Consider the following 19,021-nt stretch of genomic DNA (forward strand, 5'->3'; position numbering starts at 1 on the left):
TCATCTTTCGAGATCCACAATCCTAGTCCTAGGGATCTCCGAAACCCATCTTCCACCAATCTAACTCTTTGAAATCTTGTTGCATCAGCTTTATAATCCCCTCATCCATCTCCCTATCCTGGATTCCTTTTTATAGCGCTCTGCTCCTTCATCCTCCACCTTCCCTAAAGTCTTAAGCTTGCTTCCTCTTGTGCATCTGATTCTCCTTTATCATTCTCCCATAGTGAGAGTTTGAGCTAATTCAGCCCCTTCGCTTTGCCAATTTTAGTCTCCTTGCTCATCTCGGATTCTTGTACTTTTCAAGAAGCCATCGAGCCTCGCTTTCTCTCCCCACTGCCTTCTTGAGGGGGCATGTCATAGTCCATTCTCTCCTCTTCTGCTCTAGCCTTGGGCATCTTATTTTCTTATCTTTGATGTCATGCCACTTGCGGAATCACATCAAAGAGGGGCAAAATGTAGACACCTAAAAATCCTTTAGAAAATAAAGTATTTTTATTTTCTGAAAAATTCCTGATGACATCATTATTTATTAATTAATTAATTATTTAATTAATTAATTAATTAATTTTTATGCCATTAAATCCTTTTATCTTAATTAAAAATATTTAATTAAGGAATCCCTCCCAAAAATGTTTAAATCTTATTTAAACATTATTTCCTTATTTATTAATTATTTAATTAATAAATTGACCAAAAATCCTAAAATAAATAAAAAATTTATTTTTTTCCCAAAAGTTGGCCAATTTCCTTATGACCAATAACCTCTTCCAAAATCTTCTAATCCTTCTTTAATTTCGATTAAAGGCTAATCTCATCATTTCCTACCCCTAATCCCAACTCAAAATATTTAATTAAGATTAAATATTAATCCTCATGTTTATTAAAAAAGTTTTAATAAATATCTCCTCAACCCAAACCCTTGAAATAAATAAAACTTTATTTATTTCCTAAAAATCTAATTTATCCTCATCCTAAGAAGTTCTAGACTCTTCTAGAAAGTCTCCATCCTCATCCTAGGAAATTCTAGACTATTCTAGAAAGTCTTTATCCTCATCCAAAGTCTAGACTCTTCTAGAAGATGTCTTTAAACCTAATCCTAATCCCCTCCTAAACTTGTCACATTCCCTAAACATGGGTTAAAACTTACTAACCCAAGCCAAAGTTAACAAATATCTCTTCCTTCACCCACCCTCATTAAATGCCATCCACTTGCCTATCCTTAAGCTAATCCTAAACCATCCTAATCCATCCTCTAATCATTTGCACAAGCCTAAACAAGCTTAGAACCTTCTTAATCAAGTCCAAGTCGAATTTGCTCTCATCACCCTCAAAATATCTCAACCATAAAACTTTATGAAGTCCACTAGGTCATAAATGACTCTTACAAGTCCTTTTATTGCTCTTACAAGTCATTATGAGGGTCTTTATGAAGATTTTATCCCTTGAGCCTCCTTTGTTGACTCATCCTTGCCCTTTCCTCCATCCTCTCACCATGTGACATGTGTCACTCCTTGATTGGCTATAAGAAAGCACAATCCATGTGCTCTCCTCTCATGCAATCTGAGCCTTCCATAAGCTTTTTCCCATCCTTGCATCTTAGCCCTCAATCCCTCAAGCCTCTTGCCTATAAATTGGATCCTTCCCCTTTGCAAAATAACACAATCCATGAAGTAAAGTTATAATGCTATTTTGAGAGCCAAATCCCTACTAAAGCCATCTATCCACACCAAAAATCTACAATCATCCATTGAAGCCCTTTTTGAAGCATAAAGCTTGAGCATACATCCTATCTATTTAGACAAAGCCACTCAACAAGAGAGCTTCTCATTGAGAGAGTCCATTAATGGCTCATATTCTCAATTGAGAGTTCATCTTAGTCTATCTTAAAGTTTATGAATTTTGTTTAGTTTGTAGAAGCTTTATTTAAATTTGGTTTCTATTAGCATACTAACATTTTCTCATATACAGTATTCATTGTCAAATGGTACAGGTTATGACTAAATCAAAATGATCTAGATAGAATGGTTATTCAACATGATAATGGATTTACAATTATTAATACAAGGTCGTTTGAGCCAATTAGAGATGAGCCTTATGTTCTTCCAAGCCAATGCGAGCAAGTTTTTTACTTAGAGGTTCCACATAAATAGGGTTGGTCATTTGTTATTAGACATGATCCAAGAGGAAGGCCGATAAAGTATAATGTTATGGAAGAAGAATATATTGAAGATGATGAAGAAGCAGATGATGAAGATCAAGATGATGGTGATGACGATGATGGTGATGGTAATGATGATGATGATGGTGATGGTGATGATGATGATGGTGATGGTGATGATGGCGATGATGATGGTGACGATGGCGATGATGATGGTGATGATGATGGTGGTGATGGTGATGATGATGGTGATGATGGTGATGATGATGGTGATGATGATGATGATGATGATAATGAAGAAGAAGAAGAAGAAGATAATCAATGACTACAAACATTATCACCCCTTCTGTTGATGATCTTGCATTCCATATATAAGGTAAATTTGTTCATGTTTATGATGTTGCATATTGTTCATGTTGTCTTCTAAGTTATTTGTAGCATACACGTATCATGTAATTTTTAGCTAACTTAAGATAAATGATTAACATATGCAGGAAATTTGATCACATATTTATTGTGTTCATTTCTAATGATACAACATATGTTATTTATAATTACCAATGTTTATGTTGTGTTTGATTATCACCCTTTTGTAAATAGTTAATTGACTAAAGGTACATTGTCACTCCTTCTATTGATGATCTTGCATTCCACATATAAGAGAAATTTTTTCATGTTTATGATGTTGCCTATTGTTCATGTTGTCTTCTAAGTTATTTGTAGCAAATGTGTATCATGTAATTTTTTAGCTAACTTAAGGTAAATGATTAACATATGCAAAAAATTTGATTACATATTTATTGTGCTCATTTCTAATGATTACAACATATGTTATTTATAATTACCAATGTTGATATTGTGTCTGATTAGCACCCTTTTTGCAAATAGTCAATTGACTACAAGTACATTGTCACCCCTTCTATTGACAATCTTGCATTCCATATGTAAGGTAAATTTGTTCATGTTTACGCGTATCATGTAATTTTTAGCTAACTTAAGATAAATTATTAACATATGTAGGAAATTTGACCCCTTTGACGTGGATTGTGCACAGTGACATGGATCAATAGGTATAAGTCAATAAATAGACATAATTTTATTATATTCTTCTTGTTTGTCATTGAGCACGTATGTTATAAATAGACATATTATATAATTATATAATGTATATATAGACAAAGAAGGTCCGTATAGAAATATAATTGTATAATCACTTTCAACTTACTACATTTTATATTTGTCACTTTCACTTTCCATTTGATGGATTGCAGGACCCACCAAATAGGTACTTGTTAGATCTATGTACATCAAATGAGGGAAATGAGGAAATGGTAGATGAAAGCTCTACATGTAGTATGGCTAAAATAGGGAGATCAACTAGAGGTCAAAAGATTAGAAAAAAATTTGATAAATGCATGCAATTTTTCCTTGCTAATGGGGGGTCATGTTCTTATGATGATGAGACCAAAGGAGACATCAAGGTGCCCTTTCGGTACACACACATTGAGAAAGAATGGGTACCCATTGAGCTACCTCCAATTAACACATATTTTTGTGTTAATGAGAGGATATATTGCATTGCTCCATCCTAATTACATGGTTTGGGCATATTTTCCATGGATGGATAAAGGTATGTTATAACAAAGTTGTTGAATTGTTGAAGTATGTCGGTCCATGTTACAATTACAATGATTGGATGTGGATTGTTCGATATAAAAAAGTCTACATAGGTATGCACTATCAGCTAATTATATACAATGAAAAGAAAATGATCAAAGTAAAAGATTTTCTATGTACATTAATGGGAGACTAAAAGCAATAGGTAATATTGTAGGTTTTATAAATAGTACGTGACCTTCCTCAACTAGTGAGCAACCCAATTGCATATTTGAGGCACGTGAGGGGAATGAAGCTTTTGCTTGTGCAATAAAATCAATAAGTGTAGGGGAAGAACTACTTATAGATTACCATTTAAATTGCATAGATACAAACAAAGTTACTATCATAAGGGTTGTAAGTACTGTATACCATTTTGTTAATAAGTTTTTTTTTTGTTGTCTATTGCTTTTAGTTAGCTAAATTTTTTATGTTTAATCTTTGTGACAGGATGATATGGATCCAACAGATGATAGAGGCCACCAGGATGCTACTTCCACCCCTTCTTCAGCGAGGGTAAAACTTATTGAAATTGTACAAATTAGATATTTGAAAAATGTTATATTATTACGCTATTTTATTTACAATTTTTGAGTTGTTATGATAGTTTTACTGATATTCCTCTCACAATTTGATGTTTAGGATAAGGGTAAAGCATCAGCAGTAAGTATCAAGCCACTAGCTAAGCCTTCTGATGAGGATATTGCTGAAGCTCCCAATGTAACAAAAATGTTGAAGAATTTTTAAAAAAAAAATTTAATTTAGAAATAATTAAAATTTTGGATGAAGCAAATATGGAATCTAAGGAGATGATGAAGAGGCTATCAAATTTGAGAGCGCAAGCTCATTGTTATGAAGTAAGTAGTAATGAATCTTTAGTTATAACAAAAGTTCAATAAAGATTTATATTTTATAATCTTTTATGTTGTGAAGTAAAATATGTAATATGTGCAAAAATACTTTATTGATGCAATTTTTTTAAAGAGTTGTAAGAAAATTTAACTACTAAATTCTTGTTATACAGGATTTTTTTGGCAACTGATCCACAACCTGATCAAGGACAACACAGTGAGGCTGATAGTAGTAGAACTCCGACTACCACTGATAAAATAATCTTTTAGTTGACAAGTTAGAAGGAATTTTTTATTTCGAACATTCAAAACTTCTTAACTCTTACTTTTATTATTTTAGAATGTCTTTGCTAATAATGTATTGTTTAGGTCATCTACTGTAGGAGACTCCTACGAGGTTGATGGACACCCATATGAGATTACTGACTACAATGTTGGCAACAAGGGGACATCCAGCCGGTAAATCCTTGTTTTGCTATATTTGGTTTTGTGTTAATTATGAGTTGATAATTTGTACTTTAATCTTGGGTGCATCACATAGTGTTTTTTTTTTTTTGTGGTAGGAGATGCACTGTCTAGTACACTACCAGATGCAGATCATAGTGCATGTATTGGTGATAATTCACTGTCATTTCCTGGAGCTACCCGTGTTTCTAGCACGAGAGCTATTCAAACATCATTGTTGATTGACGATGATGAATCAATGCCTTTGAAATGTCCTAGATTCTAGGTACTTTAAATAATTATTTTTTATATTGTAATAAGGATTTTCTTGAGGGACATAAACATAATAGGAAGTGGTGAATGCAAGGGCTTTTGATGTGGAGTGATGCCTCATGACCTTCTTTAGTATGTCATATTGTGCAAGTTGTCTAGTTATTCTAGAATTCCTTTTTATTAGGGGTTTGGTAGGATCATCTAAATTATCAATGACCTTTTGTCTATACCAGTAATTCTCTAGTTTAGTAATTCAATTTGAACTATGAAGTATTTGATTCAATACCCATGGTGGTTTTAATTTGGATTGCTCAAATGGTAATATTGCAGGTACATTGATGGGAGACCAAAAGCAACATGTACATTTATATCACTTGTAATTTAGAGTTCATGATTTCCTCTATTGATATTTAACAAGTCTATTATGCTAGGGCACAACCCTACACAAGTCTATTTTGCATTTTAATGTTTTTGAACTGGATCTATGAGTTCCAAATTTGATCTAAATATTTCTACTGGCATTGTATGATCTAAATAGTGGAAGTTTGTGTACCATTGAGATGTGCCATTCGATACATTGCAATATCATGCTTTTAGTAGAAGATGCTAACCAATTTTTCTACAGAGAACCAAAAGTGGGAGTCTTCTTTCATATTCAATGTTCAATGATTTCCAACATCATTGCTGTTGCCTGTTAGAGTTTTAGAGTGCCCACTTTCAACTTCACTATCTATTTTAGCAATATTTGTTTTCCATAATATCCCAGGTATGATCAGTGACAACATCAATTAAGAATGACAAAAAATGAAGGTCATGGCAATTTATATGTGTTATGAACTATATTTTTTTCAAGGTATATTGATTAATATAGTCACAGTACATTTTTTAGTTTCAAAACATTTACAACAGAACCCTGGTAGAGTTTAACTGGTTTTAGACATTTTAATTTTTTTTCCAAACTTCTTTTTTGGTCAATTTCGGTCAAGTTGACCCTCCAACCCTGAAATAGATCACTAAAAAGATGAAATGTATCTCATTTTATGTATTTTTTATTCACTATGAAAAGTATTCTTTGCATGATTCATTTTAATGGTTCTTAATATTAATTATCCCATGACATTTTTTGCAAGAAACGATACATTTTATAGGAGGCTTTATGACCTCACACTGTAAAGATTCAGGACCACCATACGTACAAGGTGGAACATCATAACTAAACTAATTTTATCCCACTATTTTTTTTTAATATCATTAAATGGTGCAACATTTTTCCTTTCATTCGGGTCTTTTCTAATACTAGCTATATCTAACAATTTTGTGTTTTTTCTTAAAAGGTGGAACTTCTAAGATAAAAAAATAAAAGATGAGCTCATCAAAGATATAGAGCATGAGTTTGGTAGTAATATTTTTTATCATAAGAAATTGTTACAAAAAGCTTCCAAAAATCTTAAGGTTGTGAGGGACTCATATAGAAAGAGTCTCATCCTAAACCTAAAGTAAGAGCATCCTCCCTTTGTTTCAGTGAGGGACTAGAATGAGTTCATTTTGGATGCAAAGGAGAAAGGGGAACGTCAAAAAGAAAGTACACCAGCAAATCCAAAAAGGTATGCAATAGTATTAACTACTAGTACATTAATGTAATAATCCACTAATTGGTACTAATATTTATATCTATATCATCTAACATATTTCAAACTTTTCATAGGTTGTTGGACACATTAAAGGCAACAAAGGCCAGGCTAGAAAAGGTTGGACAGCACAGACTTGGCTCTAGGGGATATTCGAAAATCAAAGCACATGTTGTAAGTAGTAGTAAATTAATTTTAGAGAAAATTTATTTATAAAATGCAAATAATTTTTTAAATTAATATAAAAATTTAGGGTGCTGATTTTAATCTGGAGGCCGCGGAAGAACACAAAAAAATTGCCTTCAAGCAAGGCTATGCAGCCGTGGTTGAACACCTATGGCAAGCTTCCATTGCCCCAACCGAATAGTCTCTTGCATCATGTGCATAGGTAAATATGCCAAAAAATATATTAGAAATTGAATACTTGAGCAACAATCTATTTGATAATAATGTGCATGACATTGCAATGCAGCATGTTAATCGTGACAGAAATCATATGTAGCCTCATGAAGCCCCTAATGTGCATCGTACTATCAATGGAGGTGCTCATTTGCTATTTAAAACTAATTATGTAATTATTAATACAACTTAACATCTTTAATTGAACTTTCTATAACCTTTTTGTGTTGAGGATATAGAATCATGCCATGCTGAACGAGTGTCGGAGGATGTTTAGACTGATCAGCAGGTAGATCATGTCGCACATTCGGGTAAAGAAAATTTATTTTTTGTTCTTTTAAATTAATTTTTTAATTTATAGTTCTTTTACTTAAATAAAAACTCATAATTCACTAATATAAAATGGTATGAATTTAACTCATGAAGTACTTGTTATTGCAGCAGACCCCCCTTTTGGTGTAGCGGCCTCATGATGTTCCTGAACGGATAAGGAGGAGACATGTGTAAGAACCAATAGAGGAGGGGGATGATGAGGACATTGATATTCCTCTTAGAAATTTTATGAAAAAAAAATAGCAAGAAAGCCAAAAAGAAATGATTATTCATGAATGACTTACTCTTGAATATTGTTAATGAATATGGTGTTAATGAATATTGTTAATGAATATTATTCATTAATGTTGGGTGTTAATGAATATTGTGTTAATGAATTATTCATGAATGACTTACTCTTGAATGTTGCATGTTAATGGAATTTATGTGTTAATGAATGTTATCATGTGATTATAATGATTGAATGTTATATTTCAAAAATAGATGAATGAATGAATGTTATTAAATGTTAATGGGGAATTTAGAGTGATGTTGGTGGGGTGGGGGGGGGGGGCGCAAGGGCCAAATGACCTTCCACCTTCACGTGTTTGGCCCTATTTAGTAGAGAATATTTAGCTATTCTCGAAACCAAGTGAAGCTCAAACTTTAAAGATAAGCTTATAGTTAATAGTGACAATCAATTAGCAAATTGAAATGAAGTACTTTGTTATAGGTACCTTTTTAGTTTTTAAAGCATGATGTCATGTTTAATATTGTGTAGTTTTTTTCTTAAGTTAAAGTATTCTTTTACTATAACAACATAATTTATGACCATTTCAGTAACTATTCTAACATTGCTTTATGACAAATCTTGTTTTGGAAAAGATGGCGATAAGTGGTGTTGTCTATTCCTTGGGAGATTAGATTGCACAGGTCTATATCTAAAAATCATTTTCATGTGGTAGAAATTGCATACTTACAACCATTTCACTCTACCTTTAAAAATAATGATGATAATATTTCTTTTTTTAATTTATATTTTTGTCTATAGTCATTATAAACATTGCAACCTTAGTCATCTTTTATAGGCTATGAAGAACATAGTTGAATACTACAATAATTTTGTGGTTAAGAATTTGTGTTTTCCCTACTCATAGTCCAATTTATTTACAGTTTGGAAGGGTAAAATTAGCGCACAATCTAAAATTTTATACTCATTCATATATCTATTTCATAATCAATTCTGTCATTGAGTTTTCTTGAACTGATTTGTAATAATATCTTTAATCTAGGGGCCTCTAATTTCAACTTCAATGGAAGAAAGAAGTTCAATACAAGAACACATCAAAAAGTCAAATCTATGAGTGTTGAAGATTCCTCCAATGTATTTAACTATATTACCTACTATACTCTTTATATTTAACTATATATGTTGTTCTCAGATAACCACTCACCTCATTATATGGCAACCTGAGAAAGAGAACAGAGAGAACAAATCATTTAGTTTGATGTGCATAGATGATAATATTACAAGGATAAATATGTGGTTCTTGGAAATTAAGAGAAGATATTCATCTCTTTCTGCTTATGATACAGGTTGGTCTTTAAATATTCTTTTATATAGTTTGATGATATTTTTATAATGATCATGTAAATGTAAGAGACATTTGTTTGTTGGTGCAATGCTCGGTGCTTATCCTATCAATTTGATTCTTGGCCTCTCAATGGTAAATCATTTGGACAGCTTGGGTATAGCAAGACATTTCAAACATGAAATAAAAGAGGTTCTAGATAATGTCTATAGGTAATTGGGAGATATTTTTTCTGACTAATTGTAGTACATTTTATGAATTGATTTGCATATTGTTTGAGATAAATGTTCTTCCTGGGAAGATTTTGGATAGAGAATGAAATGGGTGAAGGAATGCCATCAACATCAGACATAATAACCATTCTAACAGTTAAGTCTTAATTTCACATAATTCTTGTTTCTAGTATATTTTATTCTATTTTTTAAGTTGTTCAGAATTTTCTTTTATTTGTATAGAATTAGGTTTTTTGGTAAAGTCAATTAGATTACTTCTTATTTCTTTTCTTAGTTTATATGTATAATATGAATTATGTTCAATTTAGAAGAAATATCTTTTATAAAATTGAACAACAACTTTAAAGAGTTATACATTATGTTATGAATTGATATTTAAGATTGAGTGTTTTGATTGTGAAGGAGAAAGAGAAAGGTAAACATTATGTACAGATTCATACTCAATGTCTAGACACAACCTAAAACCTTATTATCTTTAGTAGTGTTTTAGGATACTATTCTTAAATAAATACTCAGTGTCTAGATTCTTAGATAAGAATAGTGTGAACATTATGTGCAGATTCATACCTAGTGTCTAGATTCATAATATTCCTAACATCCTAAAACCTTTTTATCTTACTCTTGAATTCTCTAGGAAGGTGGTGTAGTGCAAGGTCCTTGTGGAATGCCTCATGATGACCTTGAGTGCACAAAGCTATATCACTAAGCTTGGATACATGTACTAGTCCATCCATAAGAGCTCCAAAATCAACAAAAGTGCCAAATGATTGTATTCTTCTCACTATCCCTTTAAAAGTTGCACCACAAACTAAATCTTCATTTTGCACTCTTGGATTCCCATTCCTGCTAATATTACTAGTGGGTACTGACTGTCCTGAACTAGAAGGATCTTCAACAGCAAGTGATTCAATTTTTTATAATGAGCCAAACACATATGATTTATTGCCTTCTGATGGCTTATCTAAATCTCCACTTTGTCTAGGAGCATCAATATTTGGATCCTCAAGTGTCACTTCATTCCCAACTAATGCTGAAATTTTGTGTAATAGTGAACCATGTCTTCTATTGGAATATATCTCTTTCTAATAAAAACTGAAATTATTTGAAAATGATCTGAAAAGTAGTGACTTATTGCCTATTGCAGAATCTATAGAATTTTGGGAAGATAATGTTCTTTTTTAATACTTCTTGGTCCTTGTATTTACAACCCTTCTTGGTATGTACTAGATAGACCCAATGGGACAAATAATTGTAGATACCATGATTATGTAACTCCTTAAAGTAACTGAGGTCTAGCTTGCAACCTATAGAGACTTCACCCCTGAGACCATGCCTATGTAAATGATTGGTAAAATAGTAAATATATACAAACCTTGGGAATGGTAAAATAGTAAAATAGTAAATATCTTGGAACCTATAGAGACTTCACCCCTGAGACCATGCCTGTGTAAATGATTGGTAAAATAGTAAAAATAAAGACATCATACATGTTGGGATTTGGACATTTGAATATATTTATATATTTTTTGCATAGAAAGGGTCCTTTATTATAGGAAAGGAAATTATTTTATAGATATAATAATTGTTATAAAAGATGGCTTAAAAGTTCATATCAAGTTCTTTAAATCTTACAGTCAGTATATATTATTTCAATTAATGACTTGAAATAATTTGCTTAGGGATGAGGATTCTGATGAAAAATTTCAAAATTTTGTGCTTTAGGAGATGCATATTGGTCATGACACTGAATTTAGGATCATTAAATTAATATTATCATCTTAATTAAATCTAAAATCGACATAGATTCCAAATCTAGTGTAATTCCCATATCTCAGGAATTTATTTAGAATTCATATCCCTACACTTTGCCAAAGATCTAGAGCAATTACTAAAGATGAAAACAAAACCATAAAATTTTAACATAGTTAATTTCGCTTGTAGCTAAATGTACCATAGTCTTAAAAAATTCATGGCAACTAGTAGCCCTAATGATAATGTACCATCCTTCATGCTTCTGCCTAGTTAAAATGGTTTTCTATAATTTTGTGAACTTTTGGGTAAAGTTGAGTGTAGATGTGAGAATTACTCCAGTGTGCTGGAAATAGGCATTTTGAACAAAAAGATTGAACCTATATCTAGCTGATGTGAAGGCATAGGCCCTAGTTTCATTAACTCCACTTTTTGTATGAGCCATCATTCAAGAGGCAGTTTGTGATTATGTAATATTTTAGATTTTGATTGTTGCAGTAGAAATCATCTTCAAAGTATAGGGATGGATTTTGTTTGGATGGTAATAATATTTAGTAATATTTGGGACTCTAAATTCCTTTCTCTAGCTATTGTTTATCAAAGCAAGGTATTTTGATTTGTGTTACATGTGGATATCTGGTTGTTTGCTTCTCACAAAAAGTTTTCCTCGGTATTCATCTTCAATAACAGACGTAATCCTAGCTATCTAGAATCAATAAGCATAATTAGTGTGAAAAGGAAATTTAAGGAGCATATTGGAAGCTCAAATGTGGGAACAAATTTACGTGTGTCCTAGATGGAGAAGTTTTTCAATGGTAGGATTCTAGGTTAAAGAAAATGTGATGTAAATGGAACACCAAGAGCCAAAGTATACAAGACAAAAAGTTTGATCCAAATTTTTTTTTAAAAAAATTAACCATTTAATTCTAGTTTTTTGGTTAACATTCATTTCTTAAAGGAATGTATCATTTCTAATGTTTTTTCTTCAAACAAAATTTGCCTCGATAATGATCAACCAAGAGACCTAAAAGTCAAATAACTTAAAATCATAATTGAAAAATTGGATATAGGTGGGAGAATTTTCATTCAAAAATTCTGAGACACTGTCAAGATGACATTTTTCATTCATTTTATCATTTGTGTGTTGAATACCTTAACTTTAGGAGGCCGTGGAATAAGAGTTATTTTGTTGGATTAGGTAGGTCAAATTCTTGATAGGAGTATGATTTTCTATAAAAAAATAACAAAAAAGAGAAGGATTAGAGTAATGGACATAATGATACTGTCTTGTTTCCAAGTTCTAACAATTATCTAAAGACCATGGGGTGGTTGTAGTGGAAAAACCACCTTTTCTCACTTCAAATGATCTTTAGATGTAAGATCACCACATGGATGCTCGATTCCAATAAATCCCAATAGTTTTTTTTCACTGAGAATAGCTATTGTTAAGATATATGTTTGGTAAATTTTTCATAGTGATTTTGGTATGCTTATTTTTTGAGGGATGGGGAAGGATGTAACTTATATTAATTACCCTAGAGATAAATGATTCATCTTTTAACTGAGGTGAGCATAATGATTACAAGGAACAATATCAAAAAGGGAAGAAATTACCCAATCCAACCTCTCCATGAATAAGGAAAGCCACATCTTGTCTTAAATGGTGCAACCCTATTTATATGGAGTAGAAAGGTGACTTTTGAGAATAGCTTTATAACTTGTTACAATGGAAGTAATAATGTCAACGAAATTTTAAGCTATTTAATTTGCTACTGTTTATTTTGTGTACTTCTGTTTCTAGAACCCTAAAAGCTGCTTGATCTCTTGGATTTATCTTATTCCAACTTTGTCAGTGTCTTGGGAAAAGTAATTCAGGATTTACTTCAACTAGACTACTAATATTTTGAGGGTACATTTAATCATCCTCGATTCCTTTGAATGAGATGGTAGTTAGTTTATGATCCTTCATTTTATAGACAACTAGCATGTGTCCAATGCTTTGTTGCAAGTTTCAATCATCTATTCTATTTTCGTCTCATTCAGAGGTAAGAAGAAGATAAATTGTGGAAGGTGAACTAATTACTGAGCTTCATGCACCTATACATATTATCATGTTCATATACATTTCATTCTTAATGTTACAATCCACTTAGATTTGTTGCAAAAAATAACAAAAAATGTAACGTAATGTGTAGTACAAGAATATATGTCTATGTTTTGACATCAAGGTAGAGTTGAATGAACATTGAAAAAATAAATAGAATAGTGGGGATAAGGTCTCAAAAAGGAGGCAATAAGATAGACTTTTGGCTAATCCAGTGAGCTCGTCTCAGTACCGCTATGCTATCTCTAAGTTGAAATTACTAAAAAAGCACGATTAGGTGGAATGTCCTTGTCTAATATGATAAATGCAAAATCTTAGTTGTCAATTTTCTCTGCTCTCAAACCTCTATTTTGTATGCAGTGAAGCCTTACAAAGGAAATGCCCTACTATTCTTTAGTCTATACCTAGATGCTACAACCAATGATACCAGTCTGCATGGTAGTTGCCCTATTATATGTTGATGAAAAACAACTTTCTAATCAATATATGTATGTTTAATAGTCATGGAATTTAGCTTTATACCCAAAGATTGCATTAGTTGAAAGATTCTAAAGCCTTTTTATAAATGTGTAAACTAAATATTAATGTTATGTAGTACTTATATAGGTATGTGTATATGTATAGATTTAAGACAACGAGCTTTGTATTTTTAAAAAATTACCATGTTAAAAATAAAGGAGAAAGAGATTCGATTTTACAAATTTTAATGTATAGTTTTAATTAATACTCCAAATTTAACATGTATATTTTACAAATATAACATATTTGACTACTTCTCAAGCATTTGGGCTGCAATTCTATTCTCACTTCTCCAACTTATGGTTTCAGTTTATATGCAAGTACTTTTTGATTTCATAGATTTTATAAACTATAAGTGTTGGAGCTCTATTTCTCATGAAAATTTTTGAGTTTTTGATCTCTTCATGTATAAATATTTTAGGCTTTGAAGAAATTTCTAGATGGAGATGCCATATTAATGTTAGATCCAAAATTAAACAGAAACCCTACTGCAAACTTGGTGATAGAGAAAGTGCTATTAAGGAGTGGTTAAAAGGCTTGTTAGTGATTTGGTTTTGATCAATCAGGTATACTTCATATGTCTAGACTTTGTCTACTTAGAATTTAGCTCTTATTTATGGCCTATTATTATTATGAGCTTTATAAGTTTATATAGTTCATTTCTCTATTGAAAATTGATATTACATTTTGGTTTTCTTTGTATTGTACATAATCAAAATTAAACCCATTTATTTCTTATTATAGGGTCGCATCAACCTTATGCTCTAAAAAAGAAGAGGAAGCCTCATGTTATAAGATTAGAACCATAAGAGCCATAGGAGAATTTTGAAGATAGTCACCATGTGCCTATTAGCAATAGGCATATCATGACTATCTTTGGCTAGTAGGCACATCATGACTATCTTCAACATTCTTCAATCAAGAATTCTCTTTCAGTTTAGCTCGCAAGGGAGATCAGCTAGTGAAGATTCTCTATTAGTGCCTTCAAAATCAGTAGGAAAGTGGGGTGTGGGACCTCCTCTAGATAATGGTACCGTTGGATCAAATCCAACATTAAGCAATCAAGGTGTAGAACTAGCTCCAAGGTAGTTCATCATATTAGAACATGGACAATGGTTCCTTGTACTACCTTTTTATGTTTATTGCTTACCTATCTACAACTCCATAATCGATATTGACAGTCTCTTGCTCTCACCGTGCAATTGAACTACTTTACTTTCATTGATGCAGCTAAATTATGAGTGCCTTTTGTGTTCTTGACAAATCATAAGCTTTCAACTTTTGTGAAGCCATTACGGATGCAAATGAACTACAATTGGTGAGGTGTCAATTTTAAGGCAATTTTTGTTTCTATAACATACAGTTCAATTGCTAGAAATATTTCATCTAGAGGTGTCAATTGATAGATTGTTAACTTTTCATATCATTTTCTACTTTGGTTGGGTAGTTCTCATTGCATTTTTAAGTCTTGCTGCAGTCTTTAACCTAATGACAGTTTGGTATTACATCATCCAAGGTGATAACATAGTTGACTTAAAGCTTTGCATTAAAGAAAACATCAACGGATAATATTTAAATTTTGGATATTTGTAAATTATGTTGGTTTTGGACATAGTTATAGTTATGGTTATAGTTATAGTTATAATTATATATGTGCGCTTATGATGATGTGATTAGGATTGTAAGTTTTTTTGTCACGTTTATCTGTTTGAAGTGAAATTATTGGCTTTCATTCTTGATAAATAATTCTTTCCTAATTTTATTTTTCCTTGTAGTCTTCACAAGAAATGGTGTCTCAAGAAACCAAAAATGAGATGGGTTGTGCAAATTATTGCAAAGGCCTTGCTCTCATAGGAGCCTTTTAAACTGCACAAAATTTGAGTTGTAAAGCATAATTGCTCGGTGGAGACTCAAGATATCGTGCACATTTCTTCCTCCTTCCCATTGTTTTGTATGAAATAAATCATGTGATGAACAAAACAATGGTGTGGAGGTAGAAATGTGCACGATAACCTGACTCTCATGCACCGAGCAATTACACTTTAGAATCAAATTTTGTACAGTTTAGAAGGCTCCTATGAGAGCAAAGCTTTTACAATAATTGGCATAGCTCGTATAAATTTCTACCTAGCATTGGTCAAAAATTTGATGCACATATCTTCCCCTTGATGTCAATATATCACACCAGCATAGAAAATTAAGGGGTGTTGGTCGCAATTTTGATGCAAATTTGGCCATTTGGTTGTCGCAGGTGAAGGATTTTATGTCAAAATTTTGACCAGGGATGCCCACAAATGGGAAAATAATAGTTCAAGTTGGACTAAGCAAATTGAAAAAATTTGCATTGATAACTCCACCTTTATGAAGTCAAAATTTTGATGCAAAATGAAAAACCAATTAAAAAAGATCGACAACAAGTTTAGTTGCCAATTCAACCAACTCTGGTTGCAATTTTGACCTTTTCACATTGAAATTTAGGCCTAAATTTACTAGTGGAGGATTTCAAAACTAGAACATGAGTAATGGAGGTACTTTTGGATAGCAGGGCTCACCAGTGACCCCCCCTTTGAATGAAGCTACAATGATATGTTGTAGGAGAACTCCACATTTTTATTTTAAATCAGGAGGTTGAATTTATAGGTTGTAGAAAAAAATAATACAATTGATAAAATTTTGAGGGAAAATTCATGTCTAGTAAAACCCTCAAAAGTCTAGTAAAACTCTCAAAAGTAACTTGGTAAAATATAAAGGGAGAAAACATGTTAAGCCTATGGCTCCCAAGGAACTGGTAGGGTTTTTTAAAGAGAAGCATTTCATATTAGTGAATATGATACATAGGTGTTAGCCTTAGTTTTGAGTCGCCATATTTTAAATTTTCTCCGGTTCCTTTGAAGCCCAAAATCATACGTTAAACAAGCAATTATTGATCTCATGTCTTATAAATATCACCAAGCTTTTCATTTAGAGGTTAATCCTATAATGTCTATCATAGTTCTCATTTCTTGAATAGCTTTGAACCTCTTTGAACTTTGGTTCAAAGTAGTTCAAAGTAGTTCAACCAAAGGATTTTGACACTAACTTTTTTCTATAGGTGGGACCCACTAAGCATACTGGAGATGTTTGTTCGAACCTCTTCAAACTTCTTTGAACCTTGGTTTGAAGTAGTTCAAAGTAGTTCTATTACTTAAGGATTTTGCACACAGGAGTTAATGATTCTTGAAGGGAAATTAGTTCCTGGGAAATTAATTGAGATGTTAGAAATAATGATTGAAGATCTTGTCTGATTTATTTTCATTTGAGATGAAAGATTAGTTATCATCATGATTAAAGAAGGAAAATATTTCATCTGGGAGTTGTATTATTTGTTAGAAATCTATAATTATTGCAAGGAAATCCACAAAAGATGACCATTTAATGAAGGTGTCTTGTCACAGTTTTGAGCGTGCAAATTAGGCCACAAAAAAATTTCCATGAATACCTCATCATGAGGTAGTAATTCTTCCAATATGTCTCCTTCCCTTTTAAAGCATAAGTTTCCCACTTAATTGTTTTACCATGTGAAGAGGCAAATTAAAGGAATAACAACAATAAGCGAAGAAAAGAGGTATGCTTTTCTCTCAGTCAATTAGAAGTGAGAATACAAGAAATCCCTTATTCTTTCTTTTGTGTGTGTTTTGAAGAACAAAAGAAATTTTGGGCTTTTATTTCCTTTGCTTAGAATGAGGTCTTTTTTGCATTTCTTTGGAAAAATTTCTAGTTTAGAGTGTAAGAGGCTTATCATTTCTGATACTAATTTGGAAGGTGTCAAGGTTGAAAAGCTATAAGGAAATTTTCTTGAGTAAGATGATGAAGTTAATGGTTATTTAGAGATTCTAACAAGTGGTTTAATTGAAGTTGTGGCTTTTCCCCTGCCCTTTTGAGTCCTGAGCTACTTTAGTTGTGCATTGATCATTATGGTGTGAGAACCAAGAGTATTTTGAATAAATATGGGGAACCAATGTTGTCCATCTCTAGGGAAACTATCTCATCAGTATTGCATCTACCTAAGTGCACCTTTTCTACCTAGTCTTTAGTTGAATATCAATAAAATTCAAACAAATAGTGTAACATGTTGGCGATGAAATGGATAGAGACTAATTATAAAGGTGGCTCAAGACTGCCCAAAATAATTACCAAGGATCATATGAAGCCTCATGTTCATAACCTCATGTTTTATTGCACTGGGTTAAATGTTTTGAAAATGTTTTTCTCTTTGAATATTGGATGTACCATTACATAGAGATCATCCTGAAAGGAGAACCGTTGTTAGATTAGGCAGAATTGATAGCTAGCTCATTGAGAAGTCAACTTAAACACTCTAAGGTATCTAGAGAAGATTTCTATATGTCTTCCTATCTAACCTATTGCATTGCATGTGTTATAAATATTACTTCTCTTCCTCATGAAATTTGGAATGAAGACATAACTATTTACTAGTATTCTTCCCTACTCCAAAGGGATAGAGTGTTGGAAGATTTCAGGAAAACACATGATGTTCAGATAGAAAGTGTGGATTTGAACGTTAGAAAAGCATGGATGCCGAGGATATCCCTAGAGGCCCAAAAACTAATTCAAATTTATGGGAGCTATTTCATTAAATTTCCTAAGTTTACATACTTATGAATAGGGAGATTTGAAGAAGAACTGATGAAATTACTTTGGCATGCTTTAGATTGTTTTATCATAGTTGAGATTTGTAGCAAGTTGTTTTCGATGATTAAGGCTAATCTACCTCAGGAGGAGTGGGAGTATGTTTTCCCTGTTAAGATTGGTTATTTAACCTGTAGCAATATGATCAATGCCTCAGTGGTTGGAAGCAACTTGTTGAGCTTTAATTTTGGATCCTACTAGGGAATGAGGAATTTTGATAGCAAAGGGTTCACAACTAAAGTACTTGGCTTGAAGGGTCAATCACCAACAGCTCCTCATTTAGAAGACCTATGGAAAGATTGCAATGATGAGAAAGAAGTAATAAAAAGGGACCATTCAAGATTAACACTTCCACAAATTAATTCTCTCAAATTGAAATTCCAATTGGAAGGAGTAGTTGAGGATGGTTTAGAT

At 32.2% G+C, this 19,021-nt stretch overlaps 1 pseudogene; it reads left to right on the forward strand.

Moving 5' to 3' along the window:
* LOC149532651 (PI-PLC X domain-containing protein At5g67130-like) overlaps positions 1-19,021 on the forward strand; it is a 53,320-nt pseudogene that overhangs the window by 18,444 nt on the left and 15,855 nt on the right.

Source organism: Cupressus sempervirens, chromosome 10 (genome assembly GCF_028749045.1).
Source record: "Cupressus sempervirens isolate cs-2001-9-10 chromosome 10, ASM2874904v1, whole genome shotgun sequence".
NCBI classification, from domain to species: domain Eukaryota; kingdom Viridiplantae; phylum Streptophyta; class Pinopsida; order Cupressales; family Cupressaceae; genus Cupressus; species Cupressus sempervirens.